General features: G+C 40.5%; 1 protein-coding gene across 1 annotated transcript in view; it reads right to left on the bottom strand.

Annotated features, from left to right (window-relative positions):
* The window catches only part of arhgap39 (Rho GTPase activating protein 39), a 72,863-nt gene that overhangs the window by 20,918 nt on the left and 25,669 nt on the right, over nt 1-26,276 (bottom strand). The window lies entirely within an intron of this gene.

Here is a 26,276-nt window from a genome sequence, read left to right as displayed (position 1 = left end):
GCAACCGCATTTCAGCTCCTTTCTACTTATTTCTGTGAACTTGAAGATTGTTTAACTTTTTATTATAGCGCTCATTTTCTGAAAGGTCCTGCTCACACTCACAGTTTCACACATTCCCACTAGAAGCTGCAGTGTTTATATGCAACTTCTTATTAACTATTTCTACCCAGATGAATCCTTTGGACAAAACTGACATTTATTGTATTCATGACTCAGCACTTCTACAAAGTTTACTCTTAATTCTTATTTCAAACTTCTCTGTACTGCACACTAATCTACTACTCATTATAATGACATACAGTTTATGCATAATGTAGCACATTCAATTTTATGGGGCCCAGTTCAGCCCATATATCTCAGTCTTAGTGTACAGTGTAAACTGAATTAACATTCTAAAAATACTTACTAACATAATCCCACATGATGACATCCACAGTTTATGAATAATGAGTTAGAAGAAGAAGTTGAAGAATTACTTTCTTAATCCCTTTGGGGGAAATTGAATTTCTTCACTCCACTGTACGGTCACACACACACAGGCCCAAAATACAGATAAGCACACACAGGAGCTATAGGCATGCTATTGTGGGGAGAGATTTGTGTGTGATATGCTTTAAAGCAGAGTGCATGAGTCAATACTGCCAATACAGCCCCGACAGTACAGTTATTTCTCACATGTTTATCATGTCACACTTTTTTTGAACACTGTCAGAAGAATGGTGCCAATCAGTACCAGAGATGTTGTGTGGATTTTCGGATTTTATAATTATAATATCAAGCAATGTGATGGTGACAGTTTAGAGCAAATGTCACACAGAATTCTGCTTAAAAGAACTGAAAGGTGCAAAATACAGTGGTCAGTTTAAGATACTGATAATGATCTCTGCTGTCAAACTTCACACCAGGTGCTAAACTTCCTGTGCTACAATAAGATCATGTAAATCCCATATTGACATTGAATACATTTTTATGTACATGTAAACATCATATGCAATGTAACCTTCCTGTGCTGCAAATTCTTCTTCCTCCTAGAGACTGTTAAAAAAAATGTTTTACTGTGTTCTTCACTGGTTTCAGCCTGGTGGTTAAATCTAACACTAATACAAAACAAGCCCACAGAACCAACATGTTTTGTTCAGTGGTAAAAGAGCAAAGCAGGTTGTTAATGGAGTACACCATTATAAAATTGTAAAGGGATTTCACAGAGCTAACACATATTATGAATAATAAAATGACAGCCCACTCACATAGCGGTCTGCTCCTGCTCATGCACACACAAACACACACACTCTCATATGTCTTTGGCTCTATTGCAGCTGTTTGTATTCCAGAGGGAGTAAACCAGGCTTCAGTATGACTCACACACACCTACACAGACACATTCCTCTGCCAAAATACACACACACACACACACACACAAACACATACACAGTAAATGAATTCACATTTTAACACTATTTGAAACCACACAGCCCTCATGCTGCTGCATGCTTAAAGCTTTCAGACCAGTTGGTGTTGAAGAGGTCAATCAATACCTGTTGAGCAGGCAGAGAGTGGGCAGATACCTGTGTGTCAGTTCAGCTGAGTGTAATAGAGGAGGATGCAGCAACAGTGGAGAATGACGTGACTCTGAAAAACATTTTGGAAAATCTCCCAGAAGCTGCGTAAAACTCAGGTATTAAGCAGGTTTTATTCACCAAATCCCAAACCAACGTCAAATATACTGAACATTGTCTTTATCCAAAGCCTAATTTATCTTTATACCATAAACTCCATTGTTGTCAAAAAGACATCAGTCAGCCACTTTTACAACTGGGGGACATTTATTACAATAACCACACACACTGTAGTTTATCTGATCCACTCCCACACACACTGTTCTGCTGCCAGATTTATTTACTGGAGCACCACATGTGGATTAATCCACCTCTGAAAGAAGTCCCTTTCGAACTGCATTAGCTAAAGAAACTACAAAACTAAAAAACTACAGTGGCCAGTTATTATAGGAAATTACTGAGGCTTTTTGAAAGTCTTTTTGAAAAATGAAGCCAAGTAGAAATTCCAAGAAGTATTGCGAGACAGACTTACAGGTTTTGGTCATTTCAGGACTCAGTTACAAATGCAAAATGTACTACAAGGCCAGCTCGTCTTTCATATGAAATTATTAAATGTGCATACGGAAGCTCAGATAGTTTGCGATTTGTTCAGGAGTTTTGTTATGAGACAATATGAATTTAAAGACAGGATTTTTAAAAACTCCATCATGAGGGATGGAGAATATGAATTGGGTTACCTCCTTGGGAGGTGTGCCTTTTATGAGTGCCTTTTTTCTGGCAGCCCCTATAAAATAAATGAAATGAACGATGATGTCACAATCAATAAAATAAATCACGACTTGATGTCTCTGCCATGGATTACTGACGACGAGCATGTTTCAGTTCTCTGTAAATTGACCTCTAGATAGGATTGAGATCAATGAAAACCATTTAAGAGGGTCTCTTCATCGTTCTAGTTCATTGTGGCACATGAGAACTGTATTTAGTCAGGCTTTGAAAAAATTAAAGTCTTTGAGGGAATTTTTACCACATGTAAATGCAGAGCACAAGGAGAGATTTCAGAGGATCAAGGACATCTGCAATAGGTGATCTGTGCACAAGGTTCATATGGTCTTAATGTGACTGTAATATAAGAGCGGTTCAGGTTTGTCGTTAATGGAAATTATCTGCAGTTTAATATCTCACAGTCACCATTTTCAGTCTGTAAAGCTACTGTGCCATTTAGAGATGTGCACATTCAATTATGTTAACAGTCTTTATATTTGGGTCATTCAAAGTTCTTTCACTGAAAATTCAGATACACGGACACCAGAGGAAGCTGTTTGATAAAGATGTTCCAATGAGATCGAACTTGACCTTTTGTGACATTGGCTGTGTTTAGTAATTACACAAATAGAAGAATGTACTGTTTTCATTTGATTCCTTTCAGCTTGTGTCTTCACACAGACATTTCTCTGCTGTATAGACACCTTCAGGTCACTGCTAGTCTATGTGTTGCTTACATCCCTGTTCCTGAGTTTCATCAACAATAACGGTTTGTAAATTTGATAAAAATTTCTAATTTATTAATGGATGCGGAGAAACCAGCTTTGTGGCAAAATGGATTCACTTCTTGACATTCACGCTGTGGGGAACTGCTTCACCCTGTGGCGCCTTGCAGAGGGTGGTGCATTTAGCTGAACACATCACCAGAACAACTCTTCCCACCCTGCAGGACACCTGCAACTACACAAGGAGGCTGCAGCTGAGAGCACAAAGTATCATGAAACTCTTCACACCCCAACAATGGACTGTTAGGACTGCTGAGGTCAGACAGACGCCTCTGCATTCACATGGCAAAGAAAACCCATCAAACTAACTCAACCTGATCCATGAGCAATACTGCCAGCACTGCTTGTTTTTGCCACTGTCGCTTTCACTACAACCCTTGCCAAAGTTGAGTCAGAAAAATGGCTGCTGAATTTCCCGATGACATTATGTCAAGTTCAGTCAGACAACTCATGTTTGTAATAGTTTGACATGTTTATTGCAGCAGCAGAACACAGCTTGTGTTCGGGCATCTAGGCTCCGACCTCATCACTCCTCGCAGATTTATTTAACATTCAGAAATTTGAGGAGTGATGAGATAATATCTTAATGTAAACTCCCTAGCGGGAGCCTGCAGGTGGATGCTGGGGTGCTGGCGGGGCTGAAAGTATGAGCTCAGTACTGGTGCAGGGCAGCGGTGGCAATGACAGAGCAGAGGGAGAGACCGGAAATCTTCCAGCTTAAATTGTTTGTCAGGTGATTGTGGAGAATGACGCAGTGTGAAGTCAGTGCAGCTCGAGTTGCATGCCAGAACTAGCTCGCAAGCGTCGCGCATTGATCAGGAACCTTGGAAATCAGACAAGCTAGCCTGTGCTAGCCTGCTTATGTCACAGAGGTGTGGCTGAAGTGGATCTGAATCTGATGATCCACTCAGACCTGAGCAGTACTGACAGCATGGCTTAACAGCTTCATCCTCTCCACCTCCTCTGGCTGAGGTGGAGACCCAGCATTGATCACTGTCTCGACAGCTGATGTATCACACAGGAACTAAAGAGCAACTACTGCCAAATAAGTCATTTCCAATACCCATGATGCACCTGCTCCTATCAGTCAGCTGAATATGCAAGTCAGACATTAGATGCATAATTGTGTGATTTCTGTATACGACCTTACGATGACAGCATACAGATATGCCTCACACAGGCGATTCTGATCTCAGCTATAAACCTTCTGATGATTCATGTCTGTCATTTAATAATATCAAAAGTAGATTTCTAATTGTAATGCCTGGGGCCGAGCTTCTGACAACCAAGTTTGTTATCAGTTTTGGTGGCAGTCTCCTTGTGATTACAGATTTTTCCATCACCTCACAGAGTTTCCTGCCAGTGTGAATCATCCGTGATCTTTAGTCTGCAAAGATCTTTGAGCACTGGAGCAGTTCAAGTTATTGCTAACTAATGTGTGTTCATGTGTGTAAGAGGGAGAAAGAAGAGTAAAAGAAATGGTGCATCAGCTGTCAGAGTGAGTGTTTGTCAAATGGAGCAGAACAAGCCAGTTAAATAGAGAGATCCAGAGCGGAGATAGGAGGATTAATTGGCCATAATTGGTAGATGTGTTGGTGTTCCAAATGACCCAGTTTAGCTGGCGACCCTCCTCCCTGCGCCTGCAGAGATATGCTCTGTTAGCATGCACTCTGAAAGCTGCTCATTTGGACTGAAACGTCAGGTCTTAAACACCTCATGATAAGGAACCTCAAAGTTACTTAAATGTGCACTGCTACCTAAATGTCTTTCACTGACTTCATTAACTGTCAGGGCACCGCTTATACTGGTTTTAACTTTGCACAGACATACACATGTAGGCTTTATCTATCATTTGGCAATCATATTCGACACCTCTTCATGCTGCTGAAAAGAACAATCAGATGATAAACTCTGAAGTGTAACTGTATAGTATATTAATTTCATTGATGCCGACATGTCATGCACTATGGAGAAAGATAAAACCAACTGTGTAGTCCATGATAACAGAAACCAAACTAGTTCACAGTTCAAGCTCCAATGCCAAAGCAAAGTTTTGCAAAGAATTACAGCTCTGGCTGAAAACACATCCTCAACTGTCTCTTTCTGCCAGAGTAACCCTCCCTTCCTCTGATCCGATCAGATCTTGGCGCCTCCTGCTGATTGGACATCTGTACTGAGGTGTTCACTGTTGGCCCGAGGTCCCTCTAATACGAGTCCTGCCTGGGCCCACACATACTAACATGTTCTTTTAGGGTAATGCTGTGAGTGCACACAGCTTCACCCTCGATGACCCCTGTGACAATCAAATCTCAGAGCAGTTAGCTCAATCCCTGGAGAGCTTTCTGAGATAAATCGCTGCAGAGAATGCTTCAAAACTTAATCTAGACCACTTAATGTAACCCAACTAAAGAAGCACTGTCTATTAGAGGTTCATTTTAAAGTTAATTATTAATTAAGGGTTAAAGGGTTTTAGTTCTGCCAGGGAGCAAAGCGCTTTCCCAACCTCCATTATTATATAAAAAAAAAAAAAAGATTGTTCGATTTAATTCAATTAAATTTAACTCAACTTGTACTTGTAAGAATAACTGTTCATTGAGAGGTAAGAATAAGTAGGACCATTGTGAGATACAGATGGGGACAAATACTCGAGTACTCGTTGTTGATGTCATTATTTGACTAACATTACACTACTCGCGCACCCGCGCTAAAGTAGTTTAACTCAGTTACCTGCACCATGTCAGCTGTGACCAGGAAAAGTGATGTCTGGAAGTACTTTGACAAAAAAGGGGACGATAACGTGCTGTGCAAGATATGTGGTGTTAAAGTATAGAAATACTAGTTCGATGCTTAACCACATGCGCTTATAGCACAAGGAGAAGCCAGCGGAGACAGACAACAGGCAGTCTCGCATCATTTGCTAGCCCTGTTAGCACACGTCATGATGATGATACCAGAGTGGAGAAGATTAGCCTGCTAATAACGAAAGGTGGTGATTGGAGACACACATTAAGTGCTGTGGAAGGAGAAGGCTTCTGTGAGCTGCGTTTTCTTGAGCCGGAGAACAAGCCACCATCACGCAGGACAACAGCTACGAGAGTAAAAAACATGGGAGTTACGCGTTAAGCAACACAGAACATTAGTCCATACAGTCCGCTACCGCTATGACGTCTGACAACGTGCTTTTGAAATTGCATTTGCTTTCCATTGTTGCCAATTTATTTACATTAATGTAAAAGTGTTAGTTAATATTCTCTTACAGGCATACAGCCTACTGTGTCCGATATGTTTTTTTAATGGTAAAACGAAAATATAATTTGCGAGTACTCGATTACTCGTTCATAAGGTAATTAGATTACTCAAATATTGAAATTACTGGAAATGCCCATCCCTATTGTGAGCCTCCATTACAACAGAAGAACATGAACTGTAAAACAAAGGATAGAAGGCCCGACCCCGGCGGTGCTCATTGCTCCTCTTCTCTCCTCTTAAAAAGGTCAGTTTGCACAGTTTGCACTTTTTCTGCCAGAGCATTTCTCTCACTTAAATCACTGCAACAGTTGCTGGGAGACCACTGAGCAGTCTGACAACACTTTAACAAGGTATGAATAGGAAGAGGGTCTGGGACGAGGACAGAGGGATAGACGAGGAGACGAGGTGGTGGGGGATAGAGGGGTAGAGAGAAAGGCCAGGCTTTTTCAGCTTCTATTCACGACATAATAACTATCACAACACATCCAATTATGAAGTCATTATATTATTCAGGCTTCAAGTACTGTATATAATACTATTAATTATTCAAAAACATACTTGTAATGAGCTAAATCCTCCTATTATTCATCTCAACTACTCATAACTTCAATTTAGAGCAGGCTTCAAAGAGAAGCTTTTCTGCAGTTTTTTATATTACCTTGTCATATTTTAGCTAGAAGCCTCTTAGATGCTGCTGAATTATTGTGATAGATTGATTGTACTTTTGGATCCCGGTCTCAGCTTTACGTAACACAACCGTTTTTAATGTGTGCTGTGTCTCAGAAGTAGAGCGGCTCCTACACTAATTGGATGATCGGCGGATCGATCCCTGGCTCACCCAATCTGCCGTTGAAGTGTCCTTGGGCAAGGTACTAAACTCCAAATTGCTTCTGAAGGCGAGTTACAGTGATTAGATTAGATCCTGATGGTGTACACTGTTGGCAGAGGTTTTCATGGCATCCTCTGCCAATGGTTTATGAATGTGTGGGTGAATTGTTGAATGTGGCAGGTAGTGTAAAGCATTTTGAGGGGTCAGAATTAGAAAGGGTGCTGTATAAGTATAGTACATTCACCATCAGAGCTGTGCGTTCCCTGCTATGATGATCCGACATAATAACAGACGAAGCTTACATAACCTTATATTCCATTTAGAGCTCGTTGCTGTCATAATTCAGAGTCTGTCCCCAGAGTATAACGGATTCAGCAGGCTGCAGGACCTTCTCCTGCTCTTCCTCTGGAATAACCTCCCTGCTGACATCAGACAGTCTGACTCCTCTGACTCCTTTAAATTAATACAAACTAATCTCATCTCTTCACCTTTACATTCAGTTTAGTTGCTTATCCTTTGACTACTTCCAACTTTGTACCTGTCTCATTTTAAGGCCAGCAGCTCCGTCTCAGTCTTAATAAATCTATTACGTCTTGTACTTGCACCCAATAGTCCAACAACCTTCTCTCTGGCTCTAACTTTCTCCCCTCGCTCCCTGATTTCTCCCAGTCCTCTCTTTTCAGCCAGGCTTCTCTGTGCTGGACCCTCAGCCATTTAGTCTGTCTGCTTTAGTCTGCCTTTTTTTCTGTGTCCATGGGGGAGAGGAGGTTAAGTGGGTCAGCGTAGAGGGCGTCGGATACAGTGCAGATTGTGAAGCCCCTTGAGGCAAGCTGGTGTTTTTGGGCCTTTTATTAAATGTGACTTGACTTGAAGCTGTACTGAAGTAATATTAAAACACATCTTATCACGCACTGTCATCCATCTGTCCAGTATCCTCTGCTCTTCTCCTGCTCCTTCATCTCTAAATCATCTGCCTCCATCATCACAGCTAGTGGCATAGGTAGGCCTCAAGCAGGCGCATCACACACACACACACGAACACACACACATACCTGTTCGCTGTAGCTCAGCGGGGGTTCGCACAAAGCAGCCTTTGATAGGGAGAATATAAAATAGTTTAGCAGAATATACCAGCTGTTAGCATGATTACATCTGCAGTGAACACATACACACACAGTGACACACACAGTGACACACACACACACACACACACACACACACACACACACACACACACACACACACACACACACACACACAAACATACCAGTTTGACCTCAGAACACATCATGCAGTAACCTTGAATGTGCGTACACACACGCACAAACACACACACACACACACACACACACACACACACACACACACACACACACACACACACACACACACACACACACACACACACACACACAATAGATGTACAAGCTAACATGATCATTAACAGAATTCTACATGCTGTGACTGTTACTTGCCAAACTCTCTTTGGCATGCAGCCATTACAGTCTATTTTTAGCAAAGGCATTCAATGCCTATTTTCAGCTCATTCTCAGCCTGTTTCAGGAGAAATTCTCTTGATATCGATGAAATACAGGTAGGACATATGCTGTAATATCGCCAGAGCTAACTGAAACAAAACCACTTTGATAATCAGTTAATTAAGTTGTTTTTCTAGCAGAGATGCTAAACATCATCTTTTTCCAACTTCTTAATTGTGACAATTTCCTCTTTCCTTTTTTATGTGTGATAATCATTTGACAAGGCTGATGGTCAGACAAACATGACTGATATTTTAACACAGGCTTCAGCACTGGGCTGAACAGTTAACTAACTACTCTCACTGCAGAAATTAGGAAGAAGTAAATGACAGCTCAATCACTACAATACACACAGCCTGAGTCCAAGTGCTTTGGATGTAATTGGATTACTGGACCGCTGCATGTACAGTTTATTTAGAGTAAGCAGTTTATTTCAATGGATTGAACCATTTCCAGGTTTCTTCAGCCCATTTAAACATACTGCATGTATTTGTGTACAGGTGATATATTGTGCCTATAATCATACGTATTAAAAGTTAAACAGACGTACATCTAACTTGCACTTTTAGGAGTAGTAACAGCATTTTGTCACAGACAAATAAGAAATATCTCATCACATAACTACACCAGCATGTAAAACTTATAATCGTAAATATCTTTTTCACTTTGTTGCAACAACTGCTGAGCCAACTTAGGGTTTGGCTCCAGGTGAAACATTCTCAGCTCCAACACATCAGAACACGCTGCTGTAGACAGCTGACTTTTTTTGAATGATATTCATCCTCAACTACAGCTTTGGTGAAGATGGCCTCTGCAAAAAGGGTGATTTGTTGTTTGAAGCAAAGATAGATATATTTGCTGTAGCACTAAATGAATGATGAAGTGGTAGCAAATAGGTCAGTTAAAGAATTAGTCATTGGCACATTCAAACAGGATGTGACATCATCCCTGTGTTGATGATTATGCAATCTGCAGAATCTGGTAGATTTATAAACCTACATATTTTGGGATTTAAAAAATATATTATAATTGTAATCATATTATTAATAAACAATATAATTAATAAGTAATTTTCCACCAACTACATGTCTGCAGGATTAGTAGGTGCAAACAAAATGATGACTAATGTTAGATAAACAGGGCTGCATTCATGTCTGTGTCTGCTTTGGACTACATGCAGCTTCTTAGAGGCTTTTATGTCTTTGTTTGAGCCAAAACCACTTTGCTGCAGTTTGCTTCACTAGTAGAGCTGTTTGGGTATCTCAGCTGTACATACAAAAAACTCCAGCTTGAGTGGTCAACACATAAAATCACTGGGAAACTTCAGAGCCAGCTTGGGGATTTGTGCTCTACTACAAAGCCAACACTATGATGAGTTTGAGTTGCTGCCATCTGGGAAGTATTTTCTGTGCCACAAGCAATAAGAGGCCTCTGCTGTTTCACATTTCATTGATGATTCTGTGCCATTTATTAGCCTTATTGTTCTGTGAAAGGGTAGAGGATATTTTCACTGTGGTGCACAATGCAGATGTATTGCATTGTATTAGAAATGTTTATAGAGGAGCCATTATACAGTATGTGGAATAAAAAAACTAAGACATACATAACACTCATTGCTAGCTGAGGAGCTAACAATGAGTGTAATTTCAACTCAGCACTATCTGTGCGACCCATCACAGAACATCACAATGACAAACATAAATCTTTCTGTAGTGCACTACAGGTGTGCTGTAATCTACAATAAGCAAGTTTCTCACATAGCAGTGTGTCTTCAGTGAACACACAACACAAGCAATTCATTGAGATGAGTTCTATGTATCTTGTTTCACTGCTTCACCTGCAGCTCAGGTGTGTGAGTCACAGCTAAACAACAAAAGCTGAGCTTCTCTACTGGGATTATGTCTTTAGTTTTTGGACCCAGCACTGGCTGTGAAACAGAGTTTGTGAAATACCAGGGAGTTACAACATACATACAATACAATAAGGTTACTAACGTTGAGCAACAAAGCGTTATTATGAGCATTCACCAGCTGGTACTTTCAAAATAAACGACGACACGGTTAGAAAACAAGTTGAAATGTTGAAGTCCTGTTTGATATAAAGCAGTTGATGTACAGTAAAATATGTACACCTCACGTAGAAACATTAAAACAAGTCAGGTGTGTTTTACAGTTATAGAGTGGATCTCTGGGGCTCATACGCTCCTAGCAGCACCTCTCTTTGCTGCTGTCACGCTGGTTGAAGCACCGAGGTGAAGCTAGCGCTGCAGCAGCTACTAAGCTAACGTTTTTTACTCAGGTCTTACTGTCCATCAATGCATGATCGGCAGCATCCGCACCATACTACACACCTCTAATCATTGTACATCAGAGTAAAACACATCACATTGTGTTGGCTCTTTTTATTGTAACGCTGTAACTCTACACTGTAACTTTGCATCGGTCCACAGACCACATACGTTCCGAACCACCGCTGTCCTGACACTAGTCCGTACAAACATATTAGTTCACATTAGACAATATATTCCCCTCCTGTCTCTTTAAAGAGCACGCTGCCTGTCGTGCTGCAGCTCTTGTCTGACAACACTCAGCTCCCTGTTCCACACTCATACCGACAACCTTCACCTCTAATTTAGATTCTGCACAAAGAACAGCTCTGCTGCAGGAGAATAAATGAATAACCATTTATTATGCAAATGAAAAGGAATAACCAGCAGGGGAACACTCCTACCTTGTTTAGGGGGAAGAAGATAGGCAACGTGGGGTCCTCTGAGGAGGTAACACACGCACATTATCCTATAATGCCTGTAAATGTATGTGTATTACATTAATATTCCTTGCTGAGTGGAAAAGAGATAAGAACAAAGGATGGGTGAGGTGAGCTGCATTCCACACACACTTACAGCAGCAGAATTTGATATTTAGTTATTCAGGTCATTCTATCTGAGAGAAGGTATGGAGATCAGACGAAGAGTGCAAAAGCTTGAAACTGAGACTTCCTGTTAAAGGTTTGTCTCTAATTCATCAAACTGTCCTGATTCTGCATCTCTTTTTGATGATGTTAGTGCTGACCCTGGCAAACAGAGGAGCCGGATAACATGATGGATAATGGACAAGAGAGGATCTACCACATACTCATATCACATAACAGAGTCATGTCTCCAGTAACCGTCGGAGGATGTCCCTGAGGTTGTTTGAGGAGCTTCAGAGGGGGATTCTCTGATGCTTCTTGGTTGCATTTGGCTGTTGGCTGATTATTGATATTTAAGCTAATGATATTATATTCAGGACAATCTAAGTCTTAATTCAGTTTCTTGTTGGGTTAAACTTGATGAAGCTGTCCTGTGGCGTTTTTTAGTTCTGGATGTTGGGTACTCATCCCGGTGTAACCTACAGTTTATGTCTGTCAGATTCCTCTGTTACCTTTACACTGTGTGCCATTATAAATACATTTTTGGCACTTTTGCACATAATTTAAATTATTATTATCCATCCGTTATCTATACTGCTTATCCTGTTCAGGGACGCAGGGGGCTGGAGCCTATCCCAGCTGTCATTGGGCGAGAGGCGGGGCACACCCTGGCCTGATACATAGAGACAGACAACCTTTCACGCTCACATTCACACCTACGGACAATTTAGAGTCACCAATTAACCTAAGGAGCATGTCTTTGGGCTGTGGGAGAAAGCCGTTGACACGGAAGGAACTCACGAATGAACGGGGATAACATGCAAACTCAAAACTAAACACTAAACGAACTAGGAACCTTCTAGCTGTGAGGCAACAGCACTAACCTGCTAAACTGCACCACCGTGCAGCCCGGAATTATTATTATGTTTACCAAAATGAAATACTGTGATCTGGGAATGTGGAGACATCACTACAACAAAGTCGAACAATGATCGGACAGATTTTGAACAAACTAACAGCCTAGCCAGTTAATATAAAACACCTTGTGGTTAGAAAATGTGTTTGACTAACTGCTGGACTAGTCAAGTAGTTGAAAACCACCAGTCAGTCTGCAAAAGTTTGGTACATATTGATTATATGTTATAGCCAACATCAGCAGATCTATAGTGCTTAATGTGTAAAACACAAACTGCTGAAAAGTTTCTGCTGCATCAAAATAAATCTGGAGCCAACGCAATCCCTGCCTACGATATGGTGTTATCCACATTAGGAGGCAAACTGCTTCCTTTACTGCAGTGGAGAAAGCTGAAGATTATTTTGGTCGACACTTTTGATGCTTACACAACACTTCTTGCCCATGTGTTTGAACTTTAAATGTATCTTATTTAAAAGTACTGGTAGGCCTTTAATGTGAAAAAACTACTGGAAGAAGGACAATACTAGCAAGTTATATAATGACTGTCAAACTGTTAATAACATGTTTATCTTTACTATCATTTAGACATTTTTCAAAAAAATTATTTTTATTGTGAGAAAAAATATTAATCCACATATTTGTGAAGTGATTAGAGGGCGTTTTCAAGGTAAGTACAACTGGGTCTATAAACTGTGATGGATGTTCACAGCAGTTTAAGTAATAATGTGACTCATTTCCTTTGTTTCCTCCTCCAAGTAAGATCGACTAACCTATAAAAGAACTTCACAGGAAAGTTTCAACTGAGACAGACCTGTCACTGATCAATATTCTCCAACACTTAATCTTATTCCATCCCAGTGCCAGTAATAGCTTCAAACACGGTATAAGACTTACAGCAGATCTGTTTCGCTGACAAGATTTCCTTAACTCTATCTAATTATGTGTGCAGTCTGCTGGAGGCTCCACTTCCTCATCTTATCTAAAGCTGGGACTGATAACACCCCTGAACACAGAGGTCTTCCACACTGATGAAAAAGGCATACAAAGACAGTAAGGTTGATACAGCTTTAACAACAAAATGCTTCAAATTCAAACGCGCCTGCAGCCAAGACGCACAGAAGATGGGATCATCTAAGCAGCTTTGAGCACAGTTGGTCACAGCATATCTGCAACAAGACGACTACATTTACACACCCCGATTATTTCAGTTCTTGCCCTCATTCTGAAATATGTCAATTTAAAAAAAAAAAGCATTTTCAGATTTGTTACTTTAAAAAGTGAGAAATAACCACAGAAAATTAATTTTTAAATACGTTTTGAACAGAGTTAGAACATCACTACATGAATCCTTATGTTCCATATTTTGGTCTGTATGAGAAAAGGTGCTTTTCAAGGCCTTACACATAGACTGCATCACGTTGTCTGGTCAATATTTCTACTAAGAAAAATTTCTTTCTGAATAATCTTGGAAAATATACAGTAATATGATCCTACAAAAAATTACATTACAAATTAAAACTTGAAAATACATTTATGCCATGAACCAATAGTCAAACTTATTACAGAAGATTCAAGACCCTTAAACGTAAAGCATTTAAGGGAGATCACTTTGCATCTTCTAGGATGAAGTATCTTTCCATCTTTTATATTTTACATATATGATGTATTTGGATTGATTTCTTTGCTTCCTCCTTTTGTTCTCCCCGTGCTCTGCAGTGTTTCTGTTGTGCCACAGTGATTTGTCTTTTTTGCCCTTGTCCTCCTTCCCTTCATTCCTCTTCTGTGCTCTGCTAAGCAGCATTCAGCGTTCTAAGACTGTGTGATTCTAATCAAGATTAAATAGTGTAATCTGTGTGAGAGTGCGTGTGTGTGAGAGGTGGGACATCCAGACAGGGAAGAAGAGGAAGGAGGAAAGGCTTATAGATGTGCACAGGGAGATAGGATGAACCTGAGGACCTGTCCCCTGCTTGTTCTTATGAAGCCCATTCACAACACAGTGAAGCAAACTGTCAGTGTATCTGATTGTAAACAGACTGCATCTCTGGAGGGAAGCCTCTGATGCTTGTGTTGTGCCTTTATGTTTACTTTTTCTTACATGTTTCTTTCAAAGTTGCAATAATTAATATTTCTTATATCTGTATATCTTAAATTTCACCTAAAATCCAATTTGCATATTTTCTAGGAAGTGCACTAAACGTGTGTTGTAGCTCAAGGATGCAGTGAACACAATCTATTTTGGTGAGTGACACAAATAGCAAACATTACTTTTGATGCGTTCAACTGACTTTGCACAAAAAGGTGAAGAACACTACTTTTAGAAAAATCACACAGAAAATATCTTGGCAATGGCACTGTTACAAATTCTAGTTTCTCAGTAAAAGCGAACCACTGCCCTCACATTAAAAGGAATTTACTTATTAATGTATGTGCAGGAAGTAATGAGTAGTAGTAGAAGCTTAATGCAAAATGCAAATCAGCTCAAATCAGCTCACTGCAGCAAATAGAGCAGCAATGAGGAACTTTGACTTTGGGCCATTTTTGGCCACCCCTGTGGACAAGAGTGCAGTGATGTTGATAGGTTTCAATGTAGTGAGTCCCCTGAACCCATGGGTGGTGATTTGAGTGGGTCCCTGGAAAATTGAATGGGTCCTTAATAAAATGTTTGGTTCTTGAGAAATTGTAGTGTTAAACTCGTGTTTGATGTTGGTATGGTATATGGTTATAACTAATACATTCATGTATGTTCAAAATGTATCTGAAATAAGAAAAATAAGATAACATTTCAAATCTTAAAAGTTAATTAGAAAACAACTATCTTTGTGCTGTGCTGATTTTAGCACAAGAACAAAACATTCTCATCACCCTGACACAGTCTACAAATAAACTGTTACCAAAAATCTTCTAGTCTGAACAACTACTAAATCAAATGTGATATAAAGTGATCAGAAAATAAACTGAATGACTGCAAAACTTCACACAGTGGAAAGTCTGGTGATAAAAATAAAATGATGCAGATATGTTTGGGGTGTATTGTGAGTAGCCTTAATGTAACAGCCTTGTACTTCATAGTGAGCGATAACAGGTGACGTCTGACATCTGTGCAGAAGAAAACGGCGTTGGAAAGTAGTTTTTTCACACAAAAAGATGCGCAAAGAGTTGAAACAGCGGTGTTCTAACAGTCAGGTTTCCTTTGCGGATTACTGTGATTTCAACATGAGTTTGTTGTTCACAATATATCGTTCTGTATGGGAAAGATGAGGTGCTATCCTGGGATGCATGAGTGAGTGAGTTTGCTGCGTCCATTAAATTTTAATGTGTTAACCTAGCAACGTCACTGAGAGCGGTGCGCCTTGTGTAGTAAAGATCTTGATCTTGCTACAGTGTGTATTTGTTTTACAAGCAAAAAGCAAAAGACAACTTCTTTTTAATACCATTTTCCATTATCAAAAACTGCTTTTTGCAGAATGCACGGTAATGAGCTAATGTATCTATTTGTGACTTTTTTAAGTTAATATGACAACAGTAGACACTTAAACTTTGTTTTTACTATTCATAGGTCTCTTTAGAGATTTCATTGCTCTGTCATAGTAATTTTGTTGATAAAGCTTTAGTTGTAAACTTTCACGAGTATTGTTGTGTCTTCATAATAATAAGGCAACTGTAACATAAAGGTCAGTGGCAAGGCCATGAATGTTACGTTATAAGCCAGTTGTTTTACAGTAATGTTCACTGTTACCTCCACGGAATGTACACAGCCACGTCTCACAATGTGTTTCATTATTTAAGACAATTAAGACATTTCACCTATCATCTGAAAGGCTTCTTCAGTTTAGAATCAAATGTTGTATTGTATCTGATGGTAAAATTAAATTCAGCAACTCTCCTTGGATGCACACAGTAATGATTGTGAAGGCCATACAGGAGCTTGCTGTGATGAAGCTACAGCAGTGTGGCACAAACATGTGGCTCCACTGTCAGTCACACTGCAGCCTTTACAACCCGACCAGCCACAATCAATGCTTTACAAGGCAGACGGCTGACCGAGCATCTGCTGCCATATCAGATGTCCTCTCTGAGTCTCTCTACCTTTGTTCCTTACATCTATCCTGTTTCTGTCATCATCTTTCCACTCACGAGGCTCATAGTCAAGTTTGCTGTTCTCTGCTCCCTTGTTATTATCTGTTCTTCACACACACACACACACACACACCACACACACACACACACACACACACACACACACACACACACACACACACACACACACACACACACACACACACACACAGCTCTTAATCTGTGGCTGCAGCAACTCATGGCCTTTGACCCTGGTGCCCTTCTGTGGAGGGGAGGAGGGGTAGTAGCAGGGGTGCAGGGGGAGCGGTGAGTCCTATTTTCCCTGTGGAAAGTGAACAGGAGGCCTCCATGTCCTCTGACCCAAAGAGGTTCGTCCCTCACCGCCTGCCCTGTCACACTTTAATGTGTGTGAATAAAAAGCGCTTCTCACAGCCGGCTCTCTGTAGAAACAAAGAATTATTCACTCCGGCACTTCCTACTCTCACTCTTAGCAGGTTGTATTCTCGAGCAGTTCACATACGTCATTTAAAACAGCTTGAATGTCTTCTGTAGTGGAGGTAGTTTGCACATCTACTGTTGATGAAAAGGCCTCATACAATGAATAAGATGAACATGCATCTCAAATACGCAGAAAGTAAAAAACAGAACAACAGAGGCAGCGGAGGATAGGTAAGAGCATCTACATCTTAATCAGCTCCACCTTTTCTCTCTCTGCACTAACGCTGTCTTGCTCCACCTGCCTGTCCACACTACATCTTATCACTCCCGGGAGCCTTAAGCGCTGCCCCGCTGCCTGCTGTCCTGCTGCCTGCCGTCCTGCCTCTGTGGGACGATTTAAGGTATTTTAGTCTTGGCAGCAGAAAGGCTGAAGAGAGATCAACCTGATGGGGTCTGCTGTCGAGTAGACGACACAATCTAGCGTAGCAAACACCATCTAAAGATTTCAGCCAGGGGCATCTATTACTATTGACCTACATCGGCTCCACTGTCTGCTGAGCTGTACAGTCGTCTGAGTTTTCCATTTCCGACTGTTGTACGACCTTCTGGTCTGTCTGCAGCATCGGAAAGAGAAAAATTACAACCATTAGTGTTCTGATATTACCATGCTAACTTAATTTAGCATGCTAACTTAATTTTGCATGGTAATATTAAGTAGCTTTAGACGTTATCAGTAGGGCTGGGTCCACCGCAATCCTTTTAGAGTTTAAATCTCTTCTTCTCATTTGGTAAGTATGTTGCAGTGTCGGGACATGTGGTTATTTGTACAAAAACTTCCAGCCATCTAAAACCATCCACAATTAGTGAAAGGTGAACATAGTGTATATATTTATTATTAATTTTATTATTATTATTGTATTTTATTGTCTTTTTGTCTTGCCTTTTTTTATCCATCACTTGCTTTACCCTGTCCTTTACTTTGAGCTGTTGTAACAAGTAAGGTTGGGCATCAAGAACCGGTTCCAAAATGCGGATTCTGACGGAATCATTAAGAAATTTTAATTTCCTATCGCTTATCGATTCCTAAACAAATGTCCCCCAGGCAGAGCCATCACAGGGCGGGTGCGGGGTCCTGCTTATTGACATGCATGTGCATAAATCACGGTAACACGCACGGAAATACAGACAGATCGTGTCTGTATTTTTAAGCAAGGAGACTACATCTAAGTTTTTAATACGGGACAATCCCGAGCCGACGAGGGGGAGAGACGGCGGCAATACTGTAATCATGCGAGTGAGGACACCTCATCGGTAAGGACACCTATCTGTGTGTGTCTCTCATGCTCTGTACCTGACTCAATAGGGTCGAAATCTGTCCGTATTTCCATGAACAACCTGAGTCCCTAGTAACAAGGGAATTTCCCCCAATCGGGGAAGGAAGTCTATCTTATCTATCTTATCTTATCTTATCTTATAAAAAAGCTTTTCAAATCTATTACAGGTCTTTTTATCCTTTTTTTACTGTGTTTTTTTACTGTGTTTTTTTAATTTGTTTAAACACTGTTATCATCCTACAGTGACACTCTTGTAAAGGTCACATTTTTTAATGATGTTGGTTCAGCTTTGAATGGTAAATGGACTGTACTTATATAGCGCTTTTCTAGTCTTTGCGACCACTCAAAGCTGCTTTTACACTACATATCACATTCACCCATTCACACACTGATGGCAGAGGCTGCTACGTAAAGTGCCCAACTGTCAATCAGATATCACATTCATACCCGTTGGCTATGCCACCGGGAGCAATTTGGGGTTCAGTGTCTTGCCCAAGGACACTTCGACATGTAGCCTGAGGGAGCTGGGGATCGAACCTCCGACCTTACGATTGAAAGACGACCGACTCTTCCACTAAGCCACAGCCGCAGCCACAGGACTTTGAGACTTTTTACTACAGAAATAATTAACTCAGCATAACTTGTATTATCTCAAAATATAAATGATGATCAGAGCATGATTCATGTTTTACTCAAGTCATCCCAGACCCTGCATTTTTTACAAAAAGAAACATTCTTAAGGACCTGTTGTTTAAAATGATTTTGTTGTTCTAAAATGCTAATATATATTTTTTTTTGTGGGGGGGCTTTTTTTGCCTTTAATTGATAGGACAGCTGAAGATAGACAGGAAATGTTGGGAAGAGAGAGTGAGGGGCGACATGCATCAAATGATCGGCAGACCGGGAGTCAAACCTGCGATCAGTGCGACGAGGACTGTAGCCTCTGTATATGGGCAGCCCGCTCTACCAACTGAGCTAAATCAACGCCCCGAAAATGCTAATATTTTGTTTTGACAGAAAGAGGACTGAATATTCAAAGTTGTGTCAAATATTGAGGTTGACTAAAAATGTAGTTGAAGTAAACTTAGTAAAGTTGGAGTTGACCAATTAAGAACTCTCATTTGGACATCTGGTTTTACGAGTAAGACAAAGATTACATTTCAAAGTATCAGCAGATAAGTAAGATTCTGCATGCTATCTATGCATTCATCCTGCCCCCTAAAGTTTAGTCAGGCTACCCTCTGTCAGGGTGTAAGGTATGTCTGCACTGCCCCCTAATCTCAGCAGAAAACCACAGGCCATCATCCTCTGGGGCTCAGTCAGGCAATTACAGCATCTTACTAGCATCAACCAGCATATGGTGACAGAGAGTAGATGAGATTTTGCTGCAGTGCGTACACACACACTCGCACACACACACACACACACACACACAGACGTTTTACATCCACCATAAGTGTGGTTAATAGGCCCGCAGTGAATCAGGTGGCGAGAAAAGGATGGGAGGAGGGTGTGAGTGATGAAGAGAAGGACGGCGCAGAGAGAGTGAGGGTCAGATGATTGAGCGGGGAGAGGTTGGGGGGGGACACAAGGTGAGAGGGGATAAGAATGGAGATGGAGGGGGTGGGGTGGGAAGGCAACTGGTGTTTGCAGATGAATGAAGCAGCCAGCAGGATAATGGACAGAGAGGCAGGAATGAAATGAAAGACAATGGAGGAAGGACATTCTGTGGCCTCAGGCATCTGCAGCCGTGTGCGCAATTTGCATTTGAGTAGAGGATATGTGTGGGGGGATTATGTGTTTATTTTCTGACAGAGTTGTTCCTGAGGAATGTTTGTCAGCTGCCTAACCTGTCCATGAAAAACATTAGGGACTGAAAGACAATCAGGACAAAAACAATGATTTCAATTTAACATTGATGCAATCAAGCAATCTGCTGTTCCTTAAAGCAGAAACTCACTGATAAAGAAGAATGTCTTAAGAGAATTCCTTGAATTCCTCAGAGAATCACAGCTGAGATCCTAGCTAAGCTATAGACTACACGTCATTCTGCAAAACAAAGACAAACAAAAGTAAAATAAAGTTATTCATTCTGATCTATTGAGCTGCTTTTGTCCAAACAAAAAAAGTATTATATTGGCATTTTATTTTTCAGATATTTACATGAATGTACAGTGTCTACCCACTCTTTTAACATCTAATGTGACATCAGGACTTTAATGTTTGTCAGTAACTTCAGTTGTGTTCAGATTTTTGTATAAAAAAGCCTCTTGCATTGTTGAAATAACATCACAGCCTTTGGTCCTGTTGTCTTTACAGCCATGTCAGAATTAAAAACTCCTGGAATTGGATTTGTCTCCTTTGTTGAGCTGTGGTGTTATCGTCTGGGGCTCATGCTAAATTGGGTTGTTCAAAGGTCACTATATCTAAAGTGTTTCATTCAAAAATTGTTGGCCTTATCTTTAGATATTTAGTGAACAACAGGACATACTGTTGACGGACTGTGTTCCAAGGCTGGGTTTCTAGTGTTTTGGCAGTGTTACAAATATCGATGGGCTCTTAAATTAGGTTTTTCTACTGCTGGAACACTGCCAAGGTACATACATCAAGATTCTGCTTTCTGATTTAAAAAATGGCAACAGAAGTTTAAGTTAAACAGTTTAACAGTGTTTTTATGCTTCCTGTAGATATATCGCATCTTCCAGCAACTGGAAGACAACTCCTGTTTCATCGCAGCTGTAGTGATGTGTGTGATGTGATGTAACTGGCATTTAACAGGCGTCTTTAATATGGGTAGCTATATGCATAAAAAAGCTTATTGCATGTAATTGTTGGTCAGTGTACATTAATTGAACTTAACAAATTGACTGAAATACCATGATTATGTAACAGGTGAGCATCCGTCCTTGTGTTAATTCAGTGAAGTAGGTAAGTTTAAAGAGACCAATTTAACAAGAAAGGGTTTTTGTTGGAACTGAGCAGATGCAGATTTCCTCCACATGGATCGAGAGTAGGGGGCTAGACCTCATCCACCCTTCACTGGTGTTATTATTCCCTCTTGGCTGAACACCAGTAGGACTCAGGCCTCTCCTTTCACTCGGCCCTTTGTTTCACTTTATCTGCTCTCAATTGGCTTAAAGGGTGCCCCTGTGAGGGCCAGCAGGCCTGGTGCTGGAGGGTGAGATCACAGTGGGAACAGAGGAGAGGAGAGGACTCATCCTGCATCATGTTAAAAAGACATGCTCCACAATCTGGGAAATTAATGTAATCTACTTATTAAGAATAAATTTATGCTTTAGGTTTAAATGAACCAGAGACCCCCCCCCCCATCCATCTGCTTCCACCAAACAGCAGAAATTCCTGGTGGCCAACAGTCTTCTTTTTCTTAATGAATTCCTTGAATTCCTTCTTTCCTTAAATCCAAGCTGAGCTCCTGAGCCAGCTGTAGACTACGTTTCGAGGAATAATATTACATGGTTATATATAAAGACTAAGTCATCATATATAAACAGATAAGACTGTCGTGAAAATATCCAACTGACCTAACCTGTGTTAAAATTATTGCTCAAAAAGCCTCTTGCGCTGTGTCAAGCAAATGCCTACAAATGTCTTTGTCAATTTGTAACTTTAAAAATAATAATAAGCGCTATGCTGAAATGATTAGATAATTAATTGCTTAGTCATCGAGAGGAATTAACTGTAAAATGACTTTAATAATCTATAATAATAATAATAATATTATTGATCTTAATATTTTTTTAAGCAAAGATGTCAAACATTTGCTGCTTCCAGCTTCTTAAGTGTCACGATTTGCTGCTGTTCTCTGTCTTTTGTGAAAGTCAAATACAAGTCTTTGGGTTTTGGTCTACTGGTTAAAAAGAAAAAGCAAATTGTAAAGGCAAATTTGAGTGTGACTTAAATGTGTCTCATGACATCTCACAAAATATGGATCGTGTTAGATCTAATTCAGCTGAGGTGTCAATGATCATCGCAAACGTTCACCTTATCTTGATTAATAAAAGCACTACATTGTAATGTTGGTGAAATCAAATGAATACCATCAAAGTTTTCCCAAGCATTTGAGTTGAATGTCTTCATCAGTCATATAAAATCAGTTGTAAGTTTAGTTTTTAGATCAATGACCAACTGGATTTGTTTTACCTTTACAGCTGCCGTCAAATAAAAATGAGTTTAGACTTCCATATTGATCAGCTGCACTTCCTGTTGCTGACATCAATAAAGATGGCCAGTTTGAATCAATGACTTTGATCAGAGAGTCAATGTAAAGAAGATTACAGAGCCACACTTGTGCCTCCCTAGCTAACATCGTATTAGAGTGCATCTTTGTGCAAGTTACCAATATTAAGATTTCAAGGTCATGGTGGCCATCGGTGGAGTTTCAAAAGGGCTCCTGGAGAATTATATATGATCTCTATAACACTAGTTTGGTGGTGACTCAATTAGAGCTGCTTTAATTAGTCGAACTCTAAAAAAGGCTCCCATTCCTATGCTTCCAGCTTCTCAAATGAGAATATCTTTTAGTTTCCTTAGTCTTCAATGGCAGCAGTCTGTAGTTCTGAAGTGTTGGACGTAGTGAGATTGTAGCGGTTATTTTTAAACTATTTCCTGAGCTTTTATAGACCAAACAATTAATCAATTAAACAAGGAAATAATCGTTTGATAATTGTTCTTGGAATTATTTGTTAGTTGCATCAGAGTAGAATTGGTTGTCATTCTGGTTTCAATCCCTAATAACAGGGAGTGAAATGGTTGGGTCTGGCTCTGTGCTACTCAACTATTAATGGAATGTGTTAGCACTACAGTATTTTCTTCAAGCAGGGTGTAACCAACTAGCAAGTCAGCACTTTTACCACGATGCTGACTGTGACACTGACATAGCTGTGATTAACAAGATGTTATCAATATTACATGAACAATCCTATTTTCTCTGGTGCTGTAAAGTATTCCCATCATTAGCTGCTGCTGTTCACTGCAAAGTTTGGACTGTAGTACAAACAGGAACTGAGGCAGCACAAGTGTGCACATACCAAACACACGTTTGTAGTGCAGTGTGTCAGCACTCCCTTCACACCCCCCCATGGCCCTGAAGGTGTGATTCCCTTCCTTTAAGACCACCTGCTCGCTCATTCAACCAGCTGCTCGGCTGTAGGAAGTGGCATGGCTGCAGCTACACGCACAGTGTGCCAACATCAAACGTTATTGGTTGTTGTTTTTAGATGTCTCACTAAGTTAAAGTTAATATAGGCTAGTCACTTTCATGAATTCATGTGAAAGTAGTGGTATCCATATTTAAATTACTACAAGCAGTGCAGATATAGTTAAGCAGTACCACACAAGAGGGAGTGCCGTTGTAGTGAATATCAGCATGGCTATTTAATCATAGATAATCACAGCCATGCTGCTATAACAGTTCTAGAAGAGATATTATATATTTTGTTTAATCAATCAACCAGCTCTGCTAACACAACTAGTTCTGGAACTTTACTCAAACTGTTCTGTTTCCAAGCACCAAACTATTTTTTTCCTGCACTTTTGCTACTTTTTGTAGGTCTTCACTTTAAAGCAGACCTAGTATTTTGAATTACCATACCGTCTGTAAAGCAGCAGAGCCCATTTTCTTAGGATACACGCTTACATTAGTAGCCTGATGTTTAATTCAACTTAACATCAATGCAGATTGTCTCCCACCACTTGCTACCAGCATGTGATCTGTATATACATTCTTCTGGTTAGTGACATTGGATCAGATTGCAGTATTTGCAGTTACGCCTGTTAATATGTGTTCGCTTTATTCTTTGAGAATGTCTCAATATGCAAATGTGGTGGAGTTTTTGATAAGGGAAGCAGGGCTACAATTTGCAATGGGAGGGTCACATGACTCATGGAGGCTATATTTAGCAAGGTGCTGCACCGCTTATTCAAATATATAACAACTCATTTGGAGAGAATTACTATGTAATGTCAAGAAAATAATATACCTTATCCTACGATTGTGGCAAAGAGAAATACAATGATTGTCATTGTGAGAACTTCATCCGACTGTCTCAGAGTATTACTGTGCAGGGCTTGTTGTAGGATTTTGGTCGGAGTGCATGTAAAGGTAATTATGAACATGATTTTTAGCATTGGTGCTGGCTAGCCTCCCACATCGTAGTTATTATCCCTTGTGAGTCAATTATGACCTTTTTCCAAAAACAACACTGTATCTGGTAAGCCCTGCAGATTGGAGTCTCTACAGAGAAGTGTGAAAGGACACAGCATCTGTGTTACACTCACACACACACACACACACACACACAGGACACAGTATGACATCTGCTTTTAGGCTGAAGATTGCACCACCACAGAGTCAGTGAGCCATGAGAAGAGAAAAAAGATCCAAAATGTTTAGGTTGGCACACATGACAGGGCTCGACATAAGCACTGGCCCGGTGGCCCGACGGTATGTTTGTAACCCCCCGGGCCAGTAGATTAACTATTTAACTGGCCCAGTGTGCCAGTAGGATCTACAAGCCCACAATGTAAACAATATAGTAGCCCTCCTGAGATTCAAAGTTCTGATGAACGGGACGAATTACTTTCTACGCAGAACCCCGCGGTAATCTCAGTCCGATGTCAGCATCACTGCAGGTACTTTGGCTGCTGCTGTCAACAACACGTTACAAGCTACTCGCTGCAGTCGCGACAGATCAGCTGTCATTCTAGAACACGCTAATTGACGTTAGCAAGCTACCGCAGACTAGTATAAACACACACGTTTCAGTTTTCATACACACGCAAAGGAGATTTACTTTCCCCAACGATGATGAGCCACTAAACACCCATAGCAGTGTTTCCCACACATAGAACAACAGGAACAGTCTGTCTGATATCACGCTTTTAATGACAGCACAGAGTAAACTGACCGCTGTGCATGTAGAGTCTGTGTGTCAGTCACCTGCCTGTAAACTGTAAACATGCACGCGACGCTCCGGCCATCACAGATGTGCCTGCGGGATAATCGAGGCAGATGGGCAGTTACGTGAGGTGGCAATAAGTGTGTGTATTCCCTTTATCAGCGGCATCTCGTCCCGGTGCACGTTAGCGCTGTGGCTACATGAACAGACCGTTCACAGAGTGGACGTGCCGCGGACTGTTTACCTTTAACGGCCACAGGAAGTAGGAGACGGTAAGTTACTCTCATGGGCTGATCACGCTAATTAAACATACATTTGAACAGCGTCAGTAATGGTAGGTAACATACTCAATCAATCAATTACTACTTATTCATGCGGGTGTGAGTGGTAAAAGAAGCCTCTTTATACCCTTATGATTCTTTTAGTCTATTTTTATGAGTGTATAATAGTTCCACAATTGAACACATATTCATTAATAAGAACCCTTACAGAGAAACAAAATTTGACGTTAAAATAGTACCAAAACAAATTATTTCAGGGCCAGTGGTTTTAATGGCAGGGCCAGTGAATTTCTTAAGTTACTGGCCCGGAGTGCCAGCGGAAAATTGTGCTCATTGTCGACCCCTGCATGAGGAAGATGTAAAACACCATCAAACAGTATGAAGAAAAGTCACAGTACCTCATATTTGTGAAGCCGCACGCACGCACACACACACACACACACACACACACACACACACACACACACACACACAAACACACACACACACAATGGCTAATAAACTCTGTGGATCTTATGAAACATTCATGGCTGCTCTGTCCAGTTTCAAGCTGCCTCATGTTAAATGCATGGCTTGCTCTTTCACTTTCCACACGCACACACGCACCCTCAGTCACTTATCGTAATATTAGCAATCATGGCTGATGTCTTATGTAAGTGAGGACTGACCAAACAGTGACCT

This window comes from Semicossyphus pulcher, unplaced genomic scaffold, assembly GCF_022749685.1.
Source record: "Semicossyphus pulcher isolate SPU_LCO1_2020_fin unplaced genomic scaffold, fSemPul1.0.p SCAF_4, whole genome shotgun sequence".
Lineage (NCBI taxonomy): Eukaryota > Metazoa > Chordata > Actinopteri > Labriformes > Labridae > Semicossyphus > Semicossyphus pulcher.
This window is presented reverse-complemented; position numbering and strand designations above follow the sequence as displayed.